This window comes from Palaemon carinicauda, chromosome 1 (assembly GCF_036898095.1).
Source record: "Palaemon carinicauda isolate YSFRI2023 chromosome 1, ASM3689809v2, whole genome shotgun sequence".
Lineage (NCBI taxonomy): Eukaryota > Metazoa > Arthropoda > Malacostraca > Decapoda > Palaemonidae > Palaemon > Palaemon carinicauda.
Genome location: NC_090725.1, coordinates 258,665,199 through 258,687,854, shown reverse-complemented (window position 1 = coordinate 258,687,854; position 22,656 = coordinate 258,665,199). Strand labels below are relative to the sequence as shown.

The 22,656-nt window shown below is 49.1% G+C and overlaps 1 long non-coding RNA gene across 1 annotated transcript in view; it reads left to right on the top strand.

Annotated features, from left to right (window-relative positions):
* The first annotated feature begins 461 nt into the window (after positions 1-461).
* Positions 462-22,656, top strand: part of LOC137644539 (uncharacterized) — a 474,459-nt gene continuing 452,264 nt past the window's right edge. The window contains exon 1 of the long non-coding RNA XR_011045163.1: positions 462-1,541. This is a non-coding gene — a long non-coding RNA (uncharacterized lncRNA). The remainder of the gene's footprint in view (positions 1,542-22,656) is intronic.

Sequence of the window (22,656 nt, the reverse complement as noted above, 5' to 3'; positions counted from 1 at the left end):
AAGAAGAAAAAGTTAAAGAAGCAGAAAAAGAATGGCGATTACCGGGCAGGATCAGTGAGAAACCATTATTATTATTATTACAAGCCAAGCTACAACACTAGTTGGAAAAGCTGGCTGCTACAAGGCCGAGGACTCCAACAGGGAAAAATAGACCCGTGTGGAAAGGAAAGTAATCTGATGTTGATATATATATATATATATATATATATATATATATATATATATATATATATATATATATATATATATATATATATATATATATGTGTGTGTGTGTGTGTGTGTGTGTGTGTGTGTGTGTGTGTGAACTGAAATATTTATTTGGGAATTATTAATCTTTCAACAGAGTACTCTTGATGTCCGACGTGTAGCAAAACATGCCTGAAACCCCCTTATTCATGCAGTTGTTATAATTTGGTATTATATGATAAATCTATCCCAAACGCGTAGAACGCATCCAATAACAATGAAATCAGGGATTGAGAAACCGAGCACATCAGTCTTAACTATTTATGTCATGAAAATACCAATATTCGGAAAGCGATTCAGCCAATCACCGACTGTCATCAGCCATTCGGCCACTTTTTAGGGTTAGTTTTTTCCCGCCTTCAAGATGTTTCGTACACTAAAGTTGCTTCCGTGACCTACGTATTTCACAATTTGCTCACTTGTTACGAACTGTTAAACTATGTTGAACGTCCAGCGGATTGAATGTTTAGTGAAGCTGCTGTTCAAGAGAAAATCAACTAAAATGACATTATACGTTGGATTTGATGCCTTTCGTTTAAGGCGTCTTGTGACGATTCTGTATCTCGACATGAATTTCATTTGCGCAAAGGCTAGGCTAGACAGTAGACAGCGAAGAGCCCTTGACTTTTTTTTTTTTGTTTAATGCAAGTGGGAAACAAAAATGCCAAGTTCAGAATGGTGGATAGAACTGTCAGGGTTGCAGATATCACCTGTTGGAGAGGAAAGTGTTTGTGAGGTTGATGTCTCGAAGGCTGTGATTAAAGGACGACAATGGTGATGCTGGTATGCTGTGTTGGAGATGGAAGATGTAAACAAAGAATAATGATGTGTTGATAGTCTCGGTTTTTAAGATTGAAATGTTTGCAATACTGTCACGCCTAATGGTATAGTGTTGAGGCGATCCTGACACCAGCCCACTGTGTGAAGGATTGGTGATATGCTAAATAGCCTAATGATGGTGATGAAAGTGTTGGTAATCCTGATGTACTATATATTAAAGAAGGAAAGGTTGATAATGCGAGAAGTAATGGTTGGTATTTGTGATAGAACTAATAATGAACTGATAGTATTGGTGGTGTAGAAAGGCTGGAGATTGGTGTTGGTAATGCTAGTTCCAACGTTAGATTGGTGCCTCTGATATGTCTGGTGTCGGAGAGAGTAGGATCAATGCTGATGGGCTTGATGTTGGTGAGTAAAAGACTGATTTACAAAAATACAAAAAAACGAAGTGAAGTAGTAATTCATACCTAGACTGGAAGGTAGAGGAAGCAGCCATGGACCTCTGGATGTTGGTGAGTGTTCCAATAATTGTTTTACAGTAGAGCTAAGGTGTCATTGCCTTGGCTCTAGTTTACTCTGTTATTTTATATAGTACCTTTGTCCATAGATAGGTTATTAGAGCTATTGCTGACAAATATTTAATTAATTCATTGTCTATTTTTTCATTCAATACTCTTGCATAATACATAAAATAGTGTGAATGTGGTGTGTAGCCTACATAGTGTAAGAATTGCATTTTACTTGTATTCTTTATTTTCTTTGATATGACTTAACTGCAAAGTCTTAGAATGAGTAAAACCTACAACTGCGTGAAATTTAAACTGCTCTTAAATCTAATATTTATCTTTAAGTGAAGTATGGGTTAATATATGGTACTTTAATCAGTAACACTACAATAGTACCACCCAGCCAGTTTTGCATGAAATTTTTTTTTTCCACTAGTAGTTTGTTGTTTTATTGTGTTCTGATATGAATACCGGTGTAGCTGGAAATTTTTCCCCCCTGACTAAAATTCCCCCCCTGGAAAATTAGCCTAGGATCGATTTCCCCCCCGGAAAAAGTAGCGCTGGCTGTTACTTCCCCAGGGGGAATTTCAGCCCTAAGATATCCCCCCCCCCCAGGCCATTTCTCGGAGACCCCACCCTCCCTTACAGAGAAATTATTTTGATGAATTAAATAATCAATGGTAATTTTGACAAAATATATATATATATATATATATATATATATATATATATATATATATATATATATATATATATATATATACCAAAGGCACTTCCCCCAATTTTGGGGGGTAGCTATATATATATATATATATATATATATATATATATATATATATATATATATATATGTACACACACATACATACAATGTTACGCAACGTTACGAAGGTTACGATGCTATTGCTAACGTTAGCAATGCTACGATAATATTAACGTGTATTTTAAAGCATTTTTCCATATACCCTTTACACAAAATATAAAAAGGTACAGAACCTAACAAACCCACCTAACCTAACCTAGGAGTTCCCAGGTCACAACCCCTAGACGGGGGCAAGCCCCCGGACCCCCTTCCCAGGTCACAAACTTGTACTAGCAAGAGGTAATGTTGAACTGCGCACTCTAAAAACATTAAAATTAAAGAAATTAATGACTTACTTTTATGACCCCATCCGAAATAATGGTTACCTCCACCAAGCAAAGGGGGAATCTTGGCCCTGAGGGGGGAATATTGTCTTGGGACAAAGTTCCCCCAGGGGAATATATATCCTGGGCCATCACACCGGTAAATATATGATACTTTAATTTCTAGCCAAATATCTGAACCATATATTTTTCCTACTTTCCATCTTGTGTTTTATGCATTTCTGACCTTGATTATTGGGGCAAACCACCCGTTCATGAGTTTTTGGACCCCTTATGTAAAGATAATTATGGGGGACCCCAGTGGGAAGCCGGTTTTTTTAGGGTGGGGAAATGTCATAAATGTGTGATTTGCAGCAATAGTAATGGTCAGAAATGCAAAATAAGCCCAAGGTAACCAGTTGGAAAAAAATATGGTTCATGTAAATGGTTGAAAATAGTCCAAAACATGATTATTTAACTTTTGAGATTTGTTAAAGGGTACAGAACCTAACAAACTAACCTAACCTAACGTAGTAGTTCCCAGGTCACAACCCCTAGCCGGGGCAAGCCCCCCAAACCCCCCTTCCCAGGTCACAACCCCTAGCCACCCCAGAGCCCCTTCCCAGGTAACAAACCTTCCCAAGTCACAAACCTTCCCAGGTCACAAAACTTCCCAAATCACAAACCTTCCCAAATCACAAACCTTCCCAGGTCACAACCGCTAGCCGGACACCCCCTTCCCAGGTCACAAACTTAAAGTAAATCACAAATAAATCCTTAGATTATGATACAGTAAATCACAAATAAATCTTTCCATTATATAAAAGTAAATCATAACTAATTCCTTACCTTATGATTGACATCGTCGCCTTTTTTGTTTTCTTGGCAATCATTACAAAAGCTTTGCAGTAGAAAATGTGCTGGCCTTCCCTGAAAATTAAGCCACAATCGAACCTTTGAGGCCTTATTTCGCTATTATTGTTTAATTTCACATGAGTAACAATAGCTTTACACTAAACGGAGAGCATTTCCATCATAAGCAATTGCCGACATGAACGTAATTACACTTTCGAAGTAGACTGATGTACTTCCCTTAAGTTCACCCTTCCAGACATCTTTACGAGATAATGGTTAACTTAAAACTGAAGGCGAATTTATGAAAAAAATGGCTGTTGTAGAGCAACATCCGGGAACTTATGAAGAAGTAATTGTAAGCTGCTAATTGGTTAAAAAAAACCACCTGACAAATACGTCATTGTAAATGCACAGAAAGTTCCACAATCCATGGAGAAAATGCATGCGCAATAAGTCCCCTTCAGTATCTCAAATGTAAACAATGGACTTAGAGTGAAAAACATACTTCACATTTAAATCGACTGATATTTAAGTTATTATGCCCCCATCCCCCATTAAATATATAGAGAAAAAACAACAAACTAGCCAGCACTCGTCCATTTCTTATAGCGAATTTCATTTTTGCTAGAAATTAAAGTATCATACTGTATACTAACCTGAATACCTTCCGCAACAGTATGATTTTCTAATTAGCCTACCATAACCCAACAGTAATTTGAGGAGCTTAAAGTGGGATAATGAAAAGTAACAAATTGCGGAAGAGAATAACGGCAGAAATCAACAAAACAACAAGAAAACTAACAGAAAAATTTGTTTTCATGCAAAGATATGAGGAATAACACTTATGAAAGTTCTCGCTCCTGTTTTGGTTAATGAACTATTACTAATTATTCACGTACTGTACTGGTCTTTGCTCCGGTGTGGCTGTCTTCGCTCTTCGCTCCACTGTGACTCCTCGCTCCACTGTGACTCCTCGCTCCACTGTGACTCCCTTAGCTCCACTGTGGCTCTCTTCGCTCACATACTGTATAAACATTACATCACTGCTCCTAGATTCTGACAAACGGGGTAGCCTACATATTGTGATACTGTACATGTGTTCGCCGAGGGGGCGAGAATTTGGCCGCATCCTTAGTTTACACTGAGCAGCTCCACGGGTACATTGGTTAATGAACTAGCGAAAATTATTCACATACTGGTCTTTGCTCCACCTTAGTTCGCTTTGTTGCAATTAAACATTACATCATTGCTCCTATGCTCTGGCAAGTGGTACTTCTTGTGCTACTCGCTTTCACCGTGTGGGCGAGTATTATGCTGTATCCTTAGTTTACACTGAGCCTTAAATCTTTATTGACTTACCTTATTAGTCTGAGTCAGAGTACACAATTTTTTCCGTCACCGAAATACAAACCACGCTATTTACATTGGGTTTACCTTTTAGCGTAGCTGAAATGGCGAGCCATTAGAATTTAACGAGGGTGTATTACCCCCGCGCTAGTTAGCAGGGGGGTAGGGGAGTGGTAGCTAGCTACCCCTACCCCCTCACACACCGGTGAACTGCTTCACTTTCACTTTTGGCTCGGACATGGACAGACGTCTCTGTCTTTGTCCTCGCTTGGCAGCCATTGTTTGTTTTGTCTTTACTTAATCACTTACTTTTCTTTTACTCAATATATATTAAACATTTTTTCATGTTTATGTATATATTTGAGTATAGAAATCAGTAAGTTTCCCTTTCAGAGTTTGTGCTTGTGTGTGTAGTGTATGATATCTCCGTGGAGCCCTCGGCAGTTAGGCCACCATGGTGTAATTTCATGGGTCGCGATCGAGTTTGACTTCGGTCTTTCTGTCTCTCTTTCTTGAGGTCGTTCACCCTTTTACTACGTTACTTTTACTACGCCTTTGTAGCTTCCTTCCCGTGTGGGGGGTTGCTACGCCGTACGTTTTGTCTCAATTAGTTTATGAATCAAATTGTATTTGTTGATTTTTCAGCTTTGTAGAACGATTCCTTTCGGGGTTTTCGTTCTTTCTTTAGTGTTCATTCATTTTTAAATTACATAATTACATAGCCTAGTTACATAATTATAATTGTTATAATTCTGTGTTGGTTACAGCTCTCCTTCCGTGAGTGTAAGTGGTTGTGGGGGCACGTGCCTGTTGTGTAATTCTTGTGTTCCTTTCCCTCAGGATTCCTCTTTGGAGCCTTCCCGGGGGAATGAATGTTAACTAATGATTTTTTGTTTTATTTTTCACAGTTACCGATCTAGTTCGTTTCTGTATGTGACAACGGAGTGAGCTGTCTTGTTGAGGCCTGGGGATTCGGCTGTTGCTGCCTCCCCTATTGATCTTCGTCAGGGGCGTGTCTCCTCCTGGAAGTACTCCCGTGACGATTGGCAGCTCTCCAGTTCATTTTAGAACACTCAGGAGGCTCGCCTCCTTGGGTGGGTATCTTTCCTTCCGAGGGAAGTTTTTCCTATCCAGGCTTGAGTTTTTCTTCTCTTGCCTTTTTTTTTTCGTGCGACTATGCTCTTGGTGCTGAGCGGTCGCACCTGCAGTTACGCTCAAGGGGCTGGGCAACTGCAGGAGCCCCTCTTCGGAGGATTGCTCCTTTTAGGTCACTGGCTGACCCGTCTCTTCTACGAAGTGTTTCTCTTTCGTTCACGAGAGAGTACACTCATAGAGACTCCTCTTCGGAGGACTCTTCTGCTGTTGTTGCTGTTGGCCGCCTTCGCCGTAAGGCTCACTGTCCGCTACGTCGTAAGGGCCTCCCATCTCCCTATAAGGGTGCTAAGAGGCGCCTTTTTGAATCTCCGTATGCAGCCTACAACTCCTTCTTCTTGATCTTCCGCCCCTGGTGCAGATGGACAGCAGTCTGACCTCGCCCGGCGGACAGACAACGGTCTTCTGACGGACATCAGTCTTCCGACGGACAACGATCCCTTCGGGGCAAAGGGTTGCCTCCCACGGGGGTTCTTCCCTTGCGTGTCAGGGTTCCCCTGCGCGCCCTTCTGCAGTGTTCTCTCCTGCTCATCAGCGCTTTCCTGATCGCTAGCGCTCTCCTGTTCGCCAGCGCTCTCCTGTTAGTCAGCGCTCTCCTGTTAGTCAGCGCTCTCCTGATGATCGTCTCTGCTGTTCCTGTTGGTTCCTGTTACACGCCCTGTGCGCCCACGTTCGCCCTCGCGATCTAGAACTTCGGTTCAGGTCTTGGACAAGGACTATTCTTCTACGCACAGGATTCCACGCGTTGCCTTCTGCTCGCCAGCGATCACCAGCTCGCCAGCGACCACAGACGCGTCAACGTTCGTCTGCTCGTCAGCGATCTCCTACGCGTCAACGATCGCCATCGATCTGCCACGCGTGTCAGTTCCCTTGGACACCATAAGTAGCGATCTAGCGCTCGCCTGCTGTGGACCACGATCTCCGGTAGCTGAGTCTTGCCGTAGATCTTCCTCCTGCTCGCCAGCGCTCACCTTTACTTCTGTCCTGTGCGCCAGCTTTCTTCAATCGCCAGCGCACATCTGCGCGCCCTTTTCTGCCACGCACCAATGGGCGCCAACGGTTTTTTCTGACCGTCTAGGATCGCCTGATTAACAGCTTGCTTCAGCGCTCACCTTCCTGATGCACCTGCGCGCCTTCTGTTAGCGCGATGCGCGCTAACCATCACTAGGCTCTTACGCGTTAGCGATCGCCTATGTGCCCGCGCAATTCTTCGCCTGCGCGCTAGCGTTTTGTTAACGCACCACCGCTCGCCAACGCGCCGACGCGCCATCGCTTGCCAACATGCCTTCACTCGCCTACGGGCCATCGCTCACCGGAACGCGCCATCGCTCGCCGGAACGCACCATCGCTCGCCGGAACGCGCCATCGCTCGCCGGAACGCGCCATCGCCTGCCTACGCACCATCGGTCTCCCGACCGCCTGCGCTCACCTGCGCGCCCACGTGCCCGCGCGCCTACGCACATGCGCTCCAATGTTCGCCCGCGCGCGAACCAACGGTATTCCATCGCGCGGACCAATGGGGTTCCGTCGCGCGGACCGACGGTGTTCCGTCGCGCGGACCGACGGTGTTCCGTCGCGCGGACCGACGGGGCTCCGTCGCGCGGACCGACGGGGCTCCGTCGCGCGGACCGACGGGGCTCCGTCGCGCGGACCGACGGGGCCCCGTCGCGCGGACCGACGGGGCCCCGTCGCGCGGACCGACGGGGCCCCGTCGCGCGGACCGACGGGGTTCCGTCGCGCGAACGTCGGCTTGATTCCTGCAGTATCCATTGCTCGCCTACGGGTCATCGCTCGCCGACCACCAGCTCTCGCCCTTCCTACCACGGTCGTCCTCCTTCTGCCCTCCTTCGCGCACTTTAGTTTGCGCTCCTGCGTGCCCGCGCATGGGTGCTTCCACGTATGGCCACGCACAAACCATTGATTTACCATCGCGTGAGCGCCAGGGCGATTGCGACCGCGATTCCCGTCGGGGTTTCGCAACATGGTCAGCCTGGCGAGTCTTATGGAGCGTATTTCCAGAACACGGTCCTCACCCCGGCTGTCCCTGCGGGCGCGGGAGCCCGAGCCCCGGCTGTCCCCACTCGCGCGAGAGTCCTGGCTGTCCCCACGCGCGCGAGAGTCCTGGCTGTCCCCGCGCGCGCGAGCCCTGGCTGTCCCCGGGCGCGCGAGCCCCGGCTGTCCCCGGGCGCGCGAGCCCCGGCTGTCCGCGAGCGCGAGCCCCGGCTGTCCCCGCGAGCGAGCCCCGGCTGTCCCCGCGAGCGAGCCCCGGCTGTCCCCGCGAGCGAGCCCCGGCTGTCCCCGCGAGCGAGCCCCGGCTGTCCCCGCGAGCGAGCCCCGGCTGTCCCCGCGAGCGCGAGCCTACGCATCACGAGGAGCAACAACTCCCTCAACCTTTTCTTTTACTGGGAGATATGAATGGTAGAAATCCTTTATGGGGTGATGTTTTGGCAAACACAAGAGACAATATTACCTCATCAATTGTGGAGAATGAGGATGTCGGATTTCTTAATACAGGAGAGCCCAAGCACTTCCATGCTCAAACAGGTACCTTGTCATGCATTGACCTTTCAATTGCAAGCTCTAACTGCCTTCTTGATTTCGATTAGAGGACATTAGGTGATTGGCATACTAGTGATCATGCACCAATCATCATAAACACCAACAAGGGTCTGCCTTTACAAAGATCCCCACAATGGAATCTTGACAAGGCAGACTGGGTTACATTTCGTGAGTTAAGTGAAATCAAGGGGAGTTCAGAACAGTTTGAAAGTATTGATGATGCCACAGACCTACTGAATGGAACTCTCTATACAGCAGGAATCTATTCGATTCCCAAAACCACGAGATTATTCAAACGACGACCAGTCCCGTGGTGGTCTTCAGAATTAACAGCCTTGCACAGAGCCACCAGAAAATCTCTGACTAGATTGCGTAGATGCCGTACTGATGAAAATTTGATAACATACAAAAAGAGTAGAGCACAGTTCTGTTGTGCCATGAAAGAAGCTAGATACCAGTCTTGGGTGTCTTCTCTTTCCTCCATTAACAGTAGAACACCACCATCTTCTGTATGGAGGAAAATAAAAGATTGCAGGCAAATTTACCCAAACCCACCACCAGTGTTGAAAGTGAATGGTCAGTATGTGACTGAAGCAAATGATGTTAGCAATGCCCTGGCTGATCATTTCTCAAATGTATCATGCAAGTGTGTAGCAGTTCCTGGTCACCAGTATAGGAGCATCGATGAAAAGGAAGTTTTAAATTTTGCAACAGGAAAGGAAAAATCATATAATTCTCCTTCTACTGAAAGAGAACTTAATTTTAAAGATCTGACTTAGCCGGTAGTTATATATATAGCTATACGTCCCTGACGTCCGGCAGAAATTTCAAAACTCGTGGCAATCGCAGATTGGGTAGCCAGGTGTACCACCTGCGCGCCCTCCAGTGAGGTACCTGGAACCATTCCATGATTCCACAGATCTTCCCTGCCGCTCACGCTGGCAACATCGTTGGATTTTTCACTTGCTGTAACCTGTATAATTGCAGTCATCTTGGTGATGTACAATATACTGTTGGCTTTCGCTAGTTTGGTTTTAATTTGACTGAGAGTAGTGGTTGGGTTATGATTGATATGTTCATAACTTGAAAGGGGTAGGATTAAGAGTTTTTTCCACCTACTGTAAAAATAACGAACCTACTCTTAAAAACATGATGGCGGTAGGTCAACACTCCGCCAACACTATGACGTCACAATCATATGACGTAAACTACGTAGTTACTACGTAGTATGACTTGCATATTCATTTCTTTTTCTTTGCAGAGAATGAAAAGTAAAATTCTACTTACAAACCAAAAGTATTTAAGTTTTTTATAATATAAAAGGAATATATAATTTTTAAATATTAAACTTAGCCGGTGAATATATAATAGCTGACGTCTCGGACGGCTCGACAGAAACCAAAAACTCGTGAGCGATCGCCATGAAGGTTGCGAGTGTGACCACCAGCGGCGACTATCGGCCAGATACCACATATACTTGTAAACATCTCCAGTTCTTCTCTGTCGGTCTTATCGACAAGTTTATTCCGCTCGCTGATGACCTTGAGTTTTCGTCCTTTTTGGTGAAGTACTTTATTTTGGTTGTTTTTGAGCTTTCGCTGTGACGGGTGTTTTTTTTTTCTTCAATTAAAACTCTTGAAACCCTTTTTTGGCTAGTGTTTATTGTTGATGACTTTGGATTTGTTTTGGATTTTCTCTGATTGTTCAATATGGCTGACCCTTCTCCTATCCCTGGACCTAAATTTCACAAGTGTAATGCTAGGGATTGTAACAAACGTCTTCCCAAGGCCTCTCTCGACCCACATACCGTTTGTTCTAATTGCCGGGGTAAATCCTGCCAATTAGGAGATCGGTGTGATGAGTGCGTGGTCTTGTCGGAATTCGACTGGCTTGAATATGATAAATATTCTCGTAAGCTGGAGAGAGATAGGGTGAGGAGAAGCTCCTCTAGGTCGTTGGAATTTTCCTCCTCCTATGCCCCTGAACCTAATCCTTCCCCTGTAGTAGTTGTTCCTGAACTCCCTACTAGCACTCCTGAACCGTCCATGCGGGATATGTTTCTTGCGATTCAAGCTTTAGGCGAAAAAGTTGAGTCCTTAGCATCGGACCGTAACCAACTCATGTCAGATGTGAAGTTATTGAAAGAAAATCGTAGTGAAAAAGTGATAAGTGCGCAAAGTGTATTTAGTGTTGCGACCGAGGGTTCGTCTGTTCGTGCTTGTCGCTCCCCTAGTCCGAGACCTCTTTCAGGCTCCCCTGCACCAGGGAGAAGTAATGTCGTAGGACTTAAGGGGACGAGAGGCTTTAACCAACGTACAGACGTTCCCTCTTTGGTATCGGACGTTTCTCGTCAAGATCGCCCTTACCATAAGATGGGTGAGACTGTGTTCTCCTCGTCATCCGAAGGCTTTTCGCAAAAGAAACCTTGGCGCAAGGTTTCTAGACCCTTGAAGCGAAAGTCAGTCCCTTCAGGACAGGTCCAGCGTCCTGGCTGTAGCCATTGGGACAGCTCTGACCCTTTGCAGTCGTCGGAAGACTGTTCGCCTGTTAAACGCAAACGTATCACGGGGTCCGAGGGTCGCGGTAAAGGCAATGTTTTGCCAACACAGACGTTACCGTCGTCTCGGCCCGTTCCGACTCCCGTTGATCCTAAATGGGTTGTCCTGCAGGACATGCAGACTAAGCTTGCCTCCCTTATGGAGGAGTATAACGTTGAGCAGGTTCACGATGATTCTTCGCTTTCGAGTCGCCGTTACGCTGATCGAGATTCTGGCCGTCAGCCGCCCAAACGAGCATTTACTCGTCCGTTTGACGTTAGTGCTGACGTTTCTTGTACTTTGAAACGTGATGTCAGTAGTTTTTCACGTCAGTCACGTGACATGGATCCTCCCTCGCTGCAGTCTCGTGTTGACTTTCAGCCGCTGCCGCAGTCTCGTGTTGACGTTCAGCCGCTGCCGCAGTCTCGTGTTGACGTTCAGCCGCTGCCGCAGTCTCGTGTTGACGTTCAGCCGCTGCCGCCGCAGCCCCGACCTGACGTTCGCCGACCGGCTCAGTTGCCTCGACTTGACGTTGAGCGTCAATCACCACAGTCGAAGGTTGTTTTGCCTGCTCAGTCTATGCAGTCAAGGCAGTTCCGACGTGACGTCGAGCGTCAATCAACTTCAGTTGTTGTTGTTGGTCAGTCACAAGGATTTCAGTCCTTTCAGCAGCGGCGTGACGTCGCTTCCTCTACTACTACTGCTGCTCCTTTGCTTGTTGACATTGCCTGTCAAGCGTTGCCGCCGCGGCAGGTCTCTCCTTTTCATGAGACTCGGCAATTGTCGGACGAGGTTCCTTCAGATGAGGAAGTTGCGGATCCTCCTCCCACTGATATTCTTTTGGGGACTTTGTCAGACGGAGAGGAGCCTAAAGCTGCTCAGCCCTCTATGGACTTTAAAAAAAATCATGCTGATTTTTAAGGATCTTTTTCCGGACCATTTTGTAACTGCTGCTCCTCGTTCGCCTCCGTCAGAGTTCACGCTAGGCCTAGCTACTTCGAAGCCTTCGTTTACTAAGCTAGTGCTTTCTCGCTCTTCTTTGAGAGCTTTACGTTTGGTAGGCGACTGGTTGATCACCAGGAGGAGTTTGGGGAAGACAGCCTTTGCTTTCCCTCCTTTTAAACTGGCTTCTAGAGCGAGCGTCTGGTATGACACGGGAGAAGTTCTCGGCTTGGGAGTTCCTGCCTCTGCCCAGGGAGACTTCTCAAGCCTCGTAGACTCTCCCCGTCGCCTGGCCATGAGACGCTCTAAAATTTACTGGTCCTCCTCGGACCTTGACCATCTCCTCAAAGGGGTTTACAGGGCCTTCGAAGTTTTTAACTTCTAAGATTGGTCGCTAGGGGCCTTAAGCAGGAAGATCTCTTTGGCCGACCGTGATGTTTCCGTGCTTATTATGTCCTGCATGGAAAAAGCCATCCGTGATGGCTCTAATGAGCTCGCCGCTACCTTTACGGCAGGAGTCCTGAAGAAAAGGGAGACTCTGCTCGTTCCTTTCGGCAGGAGTAACTCCCTGCCAAAGGTCGGAGCTTCTCTTTGCCCCGTTGTCATCTGCCTTGTTTCCTCAGCAGTTGATCAAGGATATTGCGGCTTCACTGGTGCAGAAGGATACCCACGACCTGATGGCTACGTCGGCGCGCAAGGCTGCTCCTTCATCGTCTTATGTCGTAAGACCCAAGATCGATACCCCAGCGACGAGGTTTATCCCGCCCTTTCGTGGCAGAGCCCCCAGTAGGGGAGGCGCTCGTGCCGACAGTAAAAGAGGCAAGAGGAAGAGGATCCTAGTCCTCCCGTGGCAGAGTCTGACTGCCCACGTCCTCAGACAGCGGTAGGGGCCAGACTGAACAACTTCTGGCAGGCCTGGGAGAAGAGGGGTGCGGACCGAGAGTCTGTGTTGTTGCTCAAGGAGGGGTACAAAATACCGTTTGTACGGAGACCTCCTCTAGTAACAGTTCCTTTAGACCTCTCTCCCAGGTATCGAGAGGAGTCAAGGAGACAAGCTCTACAGCAGCAGGTGTCTCAGTTGCTAGAGAAGGGAGCGGTGGTGAAAGTCTCGGACCTTCAATCACCGGGATTTTACAACCGTCTCTTCCTAGTCCCCAAGCATACAGGAGGTTGGAGGCCAGTGCTGGATGTCAGTGCGCTCAACGTTTTTGTCGTAAAAACAAAGTTTACGATGGTGACCACGAAGTCCGTCCTAGCAGCGGTCAGAGAGGGAGACTGGATGGTCTCTCTCGACCTACAGGATGCGTACTTCCACATTCCTATACACCCGGATTCTCAACCGTATCTAAGGTTTGTATACAGGAATGTGGTGTACCAGTTCCGAGCACTGTGCTTCGGCCTCAGCCCTGCTCCTCTTGTTTTTACGAGGCTCTTGAGGAATGTGGCAAAATTTCTTCATTTATCAGGAATTCGAGCCTCCCTGTACCTGGACGACTGGCTACTCAGAGCGTCGTCCCGTCATCGCTGTCTGCAGGACCTTCAATGGACGCTGGATCTTGCAAAGGAGTTGGGACTGTTAGTGAACTTAGAAAAGTCTCAACTGAATCCCTCCCAGACGATTCTCTATTTGGGGATGGAGATTCGCAGTCTAGCTTTTCGGGCTTTTCCGTCTGCCACCAGGATAGATCAAGCCTTGCTCAAAGTCCGCCTCATGCTGAGAAAAGACCGTTGCTCAGTGAGAAGTTGGATGAGCCTCCTAGGGACTCTGTCATTCCTGGAACAATTTATCTCACTAGGGAGACTTCACCTTCGCCCTCTCCAGTTCCATCTAGACTCCCATTGGGACAAGGGCAAGACTTTGGAAGCGGTTTCAATCCCGATCTCCGAGCCAGTAAAGACGTGCCTGAACTGGTGGGACAGCAACATCAGTCTTCGAGAGGGTTTGTCCCTGGCGGTCAAGAACCCAAACCACGTGTTATTCTCAGACGCGTCGGATTTGGGTTGGGGAGCGACTCTGGACGGTCTGGAATGTTCGGGTCTTTGGACGTCGGATCAGAGGAGCTTGCACATCAACTGCAAGGAGCTGTTGGCTGTTCACTTGGCTTTGACGAGTTTCGAGAGTCTTCTACGAAACAAAGTGGTAGAAGTGAATTCGGACAACACCACGGCCTTGGCGTACATCTCCAAGCAAGGAGGCACTCACTCCCACACACTGTTCGTCATCGCAAGGGACCTCCTCATCTGGTCAAAAGATCGAGGCATCTCTCTGTTGACAAGGTTCATCCAGGGGGAATTGAACGTCTTGGCGGACTGTCTCAGTCGGAGAGGTCAGGTGATCCCCACAGAATGGACCCTCCACAAGGACGTGTGCAAGAGTCTTTGGATGACTTGGGGTCAACCCACCATAGACCTCTTTGCGACCTCTTTGACCAAAAGGCTCCCGACCTATTGCTCTCCAGTCCCAGATCCAGAGGCAGCCCACATAGATGCCTTCCTGCTGGACTGGTCTCACCTGGACGCGTACGCATTCCCGCCGTTCAAGATCATCAACAGGGTTCTGCAGAAGTTCGCCTCTCACGAAGGGACAAGGTTGACGTTGGTTGCTCCCCTCTGGCCCGCGAGAGAGTGGTTCACAGAGGTACTTCAATGGCTGGTAGACGTTCCAAGGAGTCTGCCTTTAAGGATAGATCTCTTACGGCAGCCCCTCGTAAGGAGTCTTCATCAAAGCCTCCCCGCGCTTCGTCTGACTGCCTTCAGACTATCGAAAGACTCTCAAGAGCTCGAGGATTTTCGAAGGAGGCAGCCAGAGCGATCGCGAGGGCTAGGAGAACATCTACCATCAAGGTCTACCAGTCGAAGTGGGAGGTCTTTAGAAATTGGTGCAAGTCATCATCCATTTCCTCTTCCAGTACCTCTGTAGCCCAAATTGCAGACTTTCTCCTGCATCTGAGAAATGTTCGCTCCCTCTCTGCTCCCACTATTAAGGGCTACAGGAGCATGTTGGCTTTTGTGTTCAGACATAGAGGCTTGGATCTGTCCAAGATCTCCTTAAGTCCTTCGAGACCTCTAAGGAGCGCCGTATGTCAACTCCTGGTTGGAACTTAGACGTGGTCCTAAGGTTCCTAATGTCCGACAGGTTTGAGCCATTGCATTCAGCCTCCCTGAAGGATCTCACCCTCAAGACACTTTTTTTTGTGTGCTTGGCTTCGGCTAAAAGGGTCAGTGAGATCCATGCCTTTAGTAAAAACATCGGCTTCTCTACAGATAGAGCCACATGTTCGCTTCAGCTTGGTTTCTTGGCCAAAAATGAACTGCCTTCTCGTCCTTGGCCTAAATCTTTTGATATACCTTGCCTATCAGAGATCGTGGGCAACGAGGTTGAAAGAGTACTTAAGTTTTATTTAGCTCGTACCAGATCTTTACGAGGTGGGTCTGAGGCCTTATGGTGCTCCGTCAAGAAGCCCTCATTGCCTATGTCTAAAAATGCTTTATCGTATTTTATTAGATTTTTAATCCGAGAGGCACATTCTCACTTGAGTGAAAAAGATCGTTGTTTACTTAAGGTCAAGACGCACGAAGTAAGAGCGATAGCAACTTCCGTGGCTTTTAAGCAAAACAGATCTCTGCGAAGTATTATGGACACGACCTTTTGGAGGAGCAAGTCGGTGTTCGCTTCATTTTACTTAAAAGACGTCCAGACTCTTTATGAGGACTGCTACACACTGGGTCCATTCGTTGCAGCGAGTGCAGTAGTGGGTGAGGATTCTACCATTACATTCCCTTAATCCCAATATCCTTTTAATCTTCTCTTGAAATGTTTTTAATCTTGTCTTGGGTTGTACGGAAGACTGAGAAGTCTTTCGCATCCTGGTTGATTTGGCGGGTGGTCAAATGTCGTTTCTTGAGAGCGCCCAGATTAAGGGTTTTGATGAGGTCCTGTTGTATGGGTGGTCGCCCTGGATATAACAGCTCCTGGGAGTCTTTCAGCATCCTGAGAGGATGGCTGGGCTTCGTGAGGAAAGCGGACTAATAAGGCAGAGTAATCGTCAGAGTCAGCTTCCTTACCAGGTACCTATATTTAATTGGGTTTTGTTATGATATAATTGTCAAAAACTCATGAGCATATACGCCTTTATTGTATTAATACTGGTCTCTACCAGTATTTTGATTATAAAATAAATTTTGGAATATACTTACCCGGTGAATATATAAATTAAAGGCCCTCCCTTCCTCCCTGATAGAGACCCAGCGGAATGAGAAGAACTGGAGATGTTTACAAGTATATGTGGTATCTGGCCGATAGTCGGCGCTGGTGGTCACACCCGCAACCTTCATGGCGATCGCTCGCGAGTTTTTGGTTTCTGTCGAGCCGTCCGAGACGTCAGCTATTATATATTCACCGGGTAAGTATATTAAAAAATTTATTTTATAATCAAAATATCATTTTTAAGAATATATTTGTCCTATTAGTATACTTTATTTAGATATTCATCGATCTATTTTCAGAGTTTAAATAAAACTAGTGTACAGTTAAAGTTACGCTACGTAGTTCTGGCATAAGGAAAGCGGACATAATGAAAGAATTCATTGAAGTCGGCTTTCTTATCATGAGGTAAAATCAATACAGTCTCATACTTTGTATCGTTATTTATTTTTGTTTTCGATATTGGGATTTCTAATATTAATCAAATAACCTATTGCATTCTCATTCAAGCCCTTGGCGGAAGAGTAACATTTCTCGCAGTGGGCCTGTCTATTTATGGTCTTATGTGAAATAGTATAAAAAGTGCAATTTTCTGTGCTAAATTAGCGCAGTGAATTTAATCAGTCAGTGGAGGGTGCGTCTGCTCGACCCTGTCGTTATCCTAGCCTTAGACCTCTTCCAAGCTCCACAACCCCTGGGAGGAGGAATGTCGATCGGCGTTAGCGCTCGAGCAGACGTCCCCTCGTCCGTTCCTGTTGTCGCTTCCCAGAACGCTCGCCCTCGCCATAGGAAAGGCGAGGAAAAAGTGTTATCTTCGCCGTCGGTTGACTCAGCTCACAGATAGGGCTGGCGTCTTATGTATTTCCCTTCCTTCTAGACAAGAAGAGAGTTGCTCGTCATGTCGCCGAGCGTTTAGATGCTCAACACCATAAGCTAGCGTCAAGAAGGACGCCGAGCGTTAAGGAATAGACTACATCACGCCAAGCGTCGAGTAGCTGGAAGTCATGACACATAACACCGAGCGTCAGAGTATTGGACGGCAAACATGACGTCATTGAGCTTCCAGCAGGACGTTGAGCGTCCAGCACTACTAACGATGCTGTAAGAGTTTGACACGATGTTTGGAACTGAGTGCAACTTCTTTGTCTCTCTTGTTGGATGAGCGAATGTTCTAGACGCAAACGTCATAGTTCCAAGCGTCTGAATTGCGAGCGTCATTGTTCCGAGAGTCACGCGGCGCCAAGCGTCAAGCAGTTGCATGGCGTCAAGCATCCTGCAGTTGGACTTGACGTCGAGTGTCAAGCAGTTAGACATGATGTCGAGCGTCAAGCAGTTACGTGACATCGAGCGTCAAGCAGTTGGACGTGACGCCAAGTGTCAAGCATAGTTCCGAGCGTCTAAATCGCGAACGTCATTATTCCGAGAGTCACATGGTGCCGAGCGTCAAGCAGTTGCATGGTGTCTAGTGTCCAGCAGTTGGACTTGATGTCGAGTGTCAAGCAGTTAGACGTAACGCCGAGCGTCAAACAGTTGCATGACGTCAAGAGTCCAGCAGTTGGACTTGACGTCGGGTGTCAAGCTTGACGCCGAGCATCAAGCAGTTAGACGTGATGCCGAACGTCAAGCAGTTAGACGTGACGTCGAGCATCAGGACTCAGACGTCGTGATTACAGTACACCAGTCGAGCCGAACGTCGAGATCGTGAGCGTCTTAGTTCTGATCGTAATGCCCGCGAGCGTCTAGCGTTGGAACATAGTTACGCCAGGCGCTATAACTGAAAAGATACAGAATAAAATATTAACTGGAAAGAAATTATTTTCACACACCAAGGCCCGCCTGTACAGACTTGGTATCTGATGGAGGGCGAGAAATAAACCCCTAAAAATAAGTAAAAGTAAGTAATAATCTTGGACCCATTGAGGCCAGAATTACAGGACCTTAAGGAGTTATCTCCTAGGAAACAAGACGTCTCTACCTCGGTTAGAGACTTGTAGGAGGAAGTGATCGACGATCTCCTTTCCCCTATGTATCTTTTAGAGGAATTCTCGTAGGAGAAGATCCTAAGATCCTTCACCCTTCAGTTGACTTATAGAAACTCATGAGAGTTTTTTCTGAAGAGTTTCCGAATTATTTTGTGCCTGCTGCTCCTCGTTCCCCGCTTTCAGAGTTTATGCTAGGGAAGGCGTCGAAGGAGTCTCTGTTTACAAAGATGGTGCTGTCCCGATCATCTTGAAAGAGCTTTGAGGATGATGGGAGACTGGATACAATCCTAGAATATCCAGGGTAATACTGTTTTTTTCTTTTCCCTCGGCTAAATTGGCCTCCAGATCTAGTGTTTGGAGGAGAGAATCTTGATTCGATCTCCTCCACCTCTCGGCTGTTCGTTCTATGTCCTTGGGCTCGAGCAGATCCCTCCCAGTATTGGAGGAATGCCTGAGCCTGCAGACTTCCACGGCAGGGACCTTCGGATGGAACTTCTCGGCCACTGCGTCGCGACGCTTGAGGATCGAGTTAGCCCACAGGTTAGCCACCTGGTGAGCGAGGAACTCAATCGAACGCGTGCCCGAGAGGAGGAAGGTCTCCAAAGCCTTCCTATTGCTCTCCTTGGACAGATCCTCAGAGCGCAATAGGATGCCCAGAGATCCCAGCCAAACGTCCAGCCATGAAGTTGCCTGCATGGCACTCTTTGCGACCTTCTCAAGGTTCAGGATCTCCGACGCCGAGAACGTCACCTGCCGGACGGAGAGCTTCTCGAGAGGAGTTCCCCTGGTCAGCTCTTCCACGGAATGGTGGAGCGGAAGGGCCATACTGGACTCCCCCATGATCTCAAAGTACCTCCTCTGAACCCGGCAGAAGAACGACCAGAGGAGGCGAGCTCGGAGAGCTGGGCTTCGACTCTGTCCCTGGCCCCTTTCACCCCTTTGAACCAAGGCAAAGCTGCGCTGGACTTAGGGGGTTTCTGGATGCCGTAGACTTCGTCTAGCACCGTGTCCTTTCCCTCACGAGGGGCAGTCTCCGGGTCCTTAAACTTGTTGAGCTGCCTCATCAAGCCTAGGACCTGCCAGGAAGCGTGTTCCGACTCGAACTGATCTCCTCCTTGCGGACTGGCAGCTAAGTCTCCGGTCCCCAAAGGCTCATCTTGGGGAGATACGTGGACGTCCTCCCGGGGTTTAGTTGGCTCTGGACGTATCCTGGATGACGATTTAGGAATCGTCTTGGAGTCCTTGGGCTCCCTCCTAGGAGGAATACAGGACTCCAGCAAAGAGGTCCGGAAGGGGGCTTCCTCGCGAGCACCTTCTCTCCAAAGAGGAGGGGTTCCTCCCATTGGTGCCGTGGGAGACAACCCTGCCTCGCTGGACTCTCCTGAGGAAGGAGATACCTCGTCCACAAGAGAAGGAGAAACAGCACGCGTAGGAGAAGGCGTAGGAGTCCTCCTAACCAACCTCTTGGGAGCCAACTTCTCCCGAGGAGAAGTCACCACGAAGTCCACTCCTCTCCTTCTCTTCAGCGGGGGTGAGCCTGCCGTTGGTTTAAGTCCCATATCAACGAGGGCAGGCTTCACAGCCTGAACCACTGCGTTCATAATGTGACGGAACCAAGGCTGACGGGTAACTGACGCAGTGTCAGTTATCCCCGCTGGAGGGAAGGGGATCTCCTGATCCTTCGGAGTGGGTACCACGGGGCCTGCCTGAAAAGAAGAGGAAAAAGAGTGTTGCATGGACCTCTCCATAGATCCTTCCTGGTCTTGGTCCTGGTAGGTAATCCTACGCTTGCGCGGAGGCGATCCAGAGGCTGATCTGGAAGTCCGTGTCCCTGTCGGTTGGCCGCGCTGGTGTTCCCTGCGGGAATGGGAATTGCGGCGGTTCTCACGCGAAAAGGCATTCAAGGAATTGCGCGCGGGTGATTTCCGAAGCACGGGCGCATTGCCGCGTGTGGAAGAATGCGCGTGGGTGCATTCGCTCCCGGGCGAGGTGGCGCGTGGGTGCGCGGGCGCGCTGGCGAGTGGGCGCGCGGGCGGGCAGGCGAAAGGACACGATGGCGCGTTGGCGAGCGGTCGGGTTGGCGCGTTGGCGAGCGGTCGGGTTGGCGCGTTGGCGCGTTGGCGAGGGAACGCGTTGGCGCGCACGTGAAGGAGCACGAGACTGCGCGGGTGAAGGTGTGCGCTGAGCACTAGGCGATCGACGGCGGCACGTAGGAGAACGGCGATGGTCAGGCGAAAAAAGTCGAGAGCGACTTGGCGAGCGTTTGCCAGGCGGAGAGCGCTGGCGCGTTAGAGAACGCTGGCGCGTTAGAGAACGCTGGCGAGCGATGTCGCGTGCGTTCCGGAGAACGATGGCGCGTACCACAAACAGGCGAACGACTGCGCGCAGGCGATTTACCGCGCGGGCGAGTCGGAGACCTGGGGTGATCAGACTGAAGAGGGCGAGGGCGCTCAGGAGAGCGCTTGCGCACAGGCGAGTGATCGCGTGAACGCGCAGGAGAACGTTGGCGCGCAGTAAGATTACTGCGCACATCTGAAGAGGTGGACGAACGCGCAGGCGAACGTTCGCGAACAGGAGCTTTAGTTCGCTGTTGCGCCGGAGCAGAAGGGGGCGCAGGGGCGCGTGGGCGAGGCGACGGGTTAGTACCCTTGCCTAAGTCCAGATCAGGTGATTGTGGACGAGATGATGATCGTTGGCGCGCTAGGCGCACATCAGGAACAGGTTGAGCAGTAGCGCGGCTGCGCACAGGAGAACGATAGCGCTCAGGAGAACGTGGGTGCGCCTTGCGCACATCAGGAACATGAGGGCGCTGCTTCGCAGGAGACCTGCGAAAAGGAGAGCGCTGGCGAGCAGGTGATCGCTGCCGCGCAGGGGAGCGCTGGCGAGCAGGTGATCGCTGCCGCGCAGGGGAGCGCTGGCGAGCAGGTAATCGCTGCCGAACAGGAGAGTGCTGGCGAGTTAAGTCCGAAGACTGTAACTCTGGGGAGCGGTTGAGCGCTACTGCACGCGAACGCGCAGGCGGGCGCGCAGGGGAACCCTGACGCGCAAGGGACTTACCCATACCGTGAGTAGTCCCTTAACCCCGAAGAGATCGGTGCCTGTTGGATAACAGGGTGAGAAGGCGCCCAAACCGCATCTGCAGCCAGGAACGGAGAAGGCAGGTCGGAAGGTCTGGCAGGCTTAGGGGATCGCGAACGATCCGCGGAGAGGTCAAGGGGCGCTGCTGTGACGGGCTGCTCCTGACGTAGGGGCTCCTCCTTAGGGGGAGGATCAGGAGAGGACGACCCAAAGAGGCGCCTCTGCTGCGAAGAGGCCGACGGGCCTTACGTTGAATACGACCATGAGGAAGGGCGTCCGGGTCATCAGTCCTCCGAAGAGGAGTCTCTGTCAGCGCGCTCCCCCGAGGGGGAGACCCGCCCGCAGGAGAGACCGTGGGACTCCCCTCCCCCCTCGGAGGATCTTCGGAAGGAGGAGGAGAGCCATCAGCAACGTCCGCAACAGGAGCAGTACCAAGGGTTTGACCAGACCCGTCGGAAGGCTCGGCCAAAACAGTGTCGACAAAATCCGAAGGGAATACCTCCGGTATTACCGGCGACTGTTTGACCGCAGCCCCCAACTGGATCAGGTCAAACAGGGCTTCCTTGGAGGGTGTGCCCTTAAGCCCCAAGGAAGCCCAAAGCTGAAACAAATCATTATTAGCAACAGTTTGGTCAAATTCATTGAAATCCACGCTAAGGGAGGCAACGCCCTCTCCCGCACCCCGAGGTCGGGAAACACCACTAGGGCCTGCGCTACCACTCGGCAGCCTCTCACGAGAGACCGATCGAGTGGGAGCTTCGGAGGAGGTTTGGGCGGCGGAAGAGGAGTCCTTGGAGCCTTCCTTCCTTCAAGGTTGCCCCTGAAGGAGAACGGTCTCTCTTAGACTTCTTCTTACGCCGGCGGCCGAACTTCTCCCACTGGGAGGCAGACCACTCCCTACAGTCACTGCACGTATTCTCCCTATCACACCATCGGCCTCGGCACTGCGGGCAAAGGGTGTGAGGATCAGTGTCCTCCGCTGACATGAAGGTCCCACAAGGGCGGCCAGCGAGTCCAGGGCACTTGCGCATAACGATGACAACGGTCGAGGCCAACTTCCAAGCACACAGAACTAGAAAAAGTCAAAAAACAAATTAAGGCTGTCATTAACGAGGACGAAAAACAGCAACGTCTGTCTTCGTCCGAGCCAAAAAGTGAAGTGGGACAACTCACAGGTGTTTGGGGGGGGAGGGGTAGCAAGCTACCCCTTCCCTACCCCCTACTAACTAGAGGGGGGTAGTTAACCCTCGTTAAAAATCTAATGGCTCGTCATTTCAGCTACGCCGAAAGTAAACCCTATGTAAATAGCGTGGTTTGTATTTCGGTTACGGAACAAATGA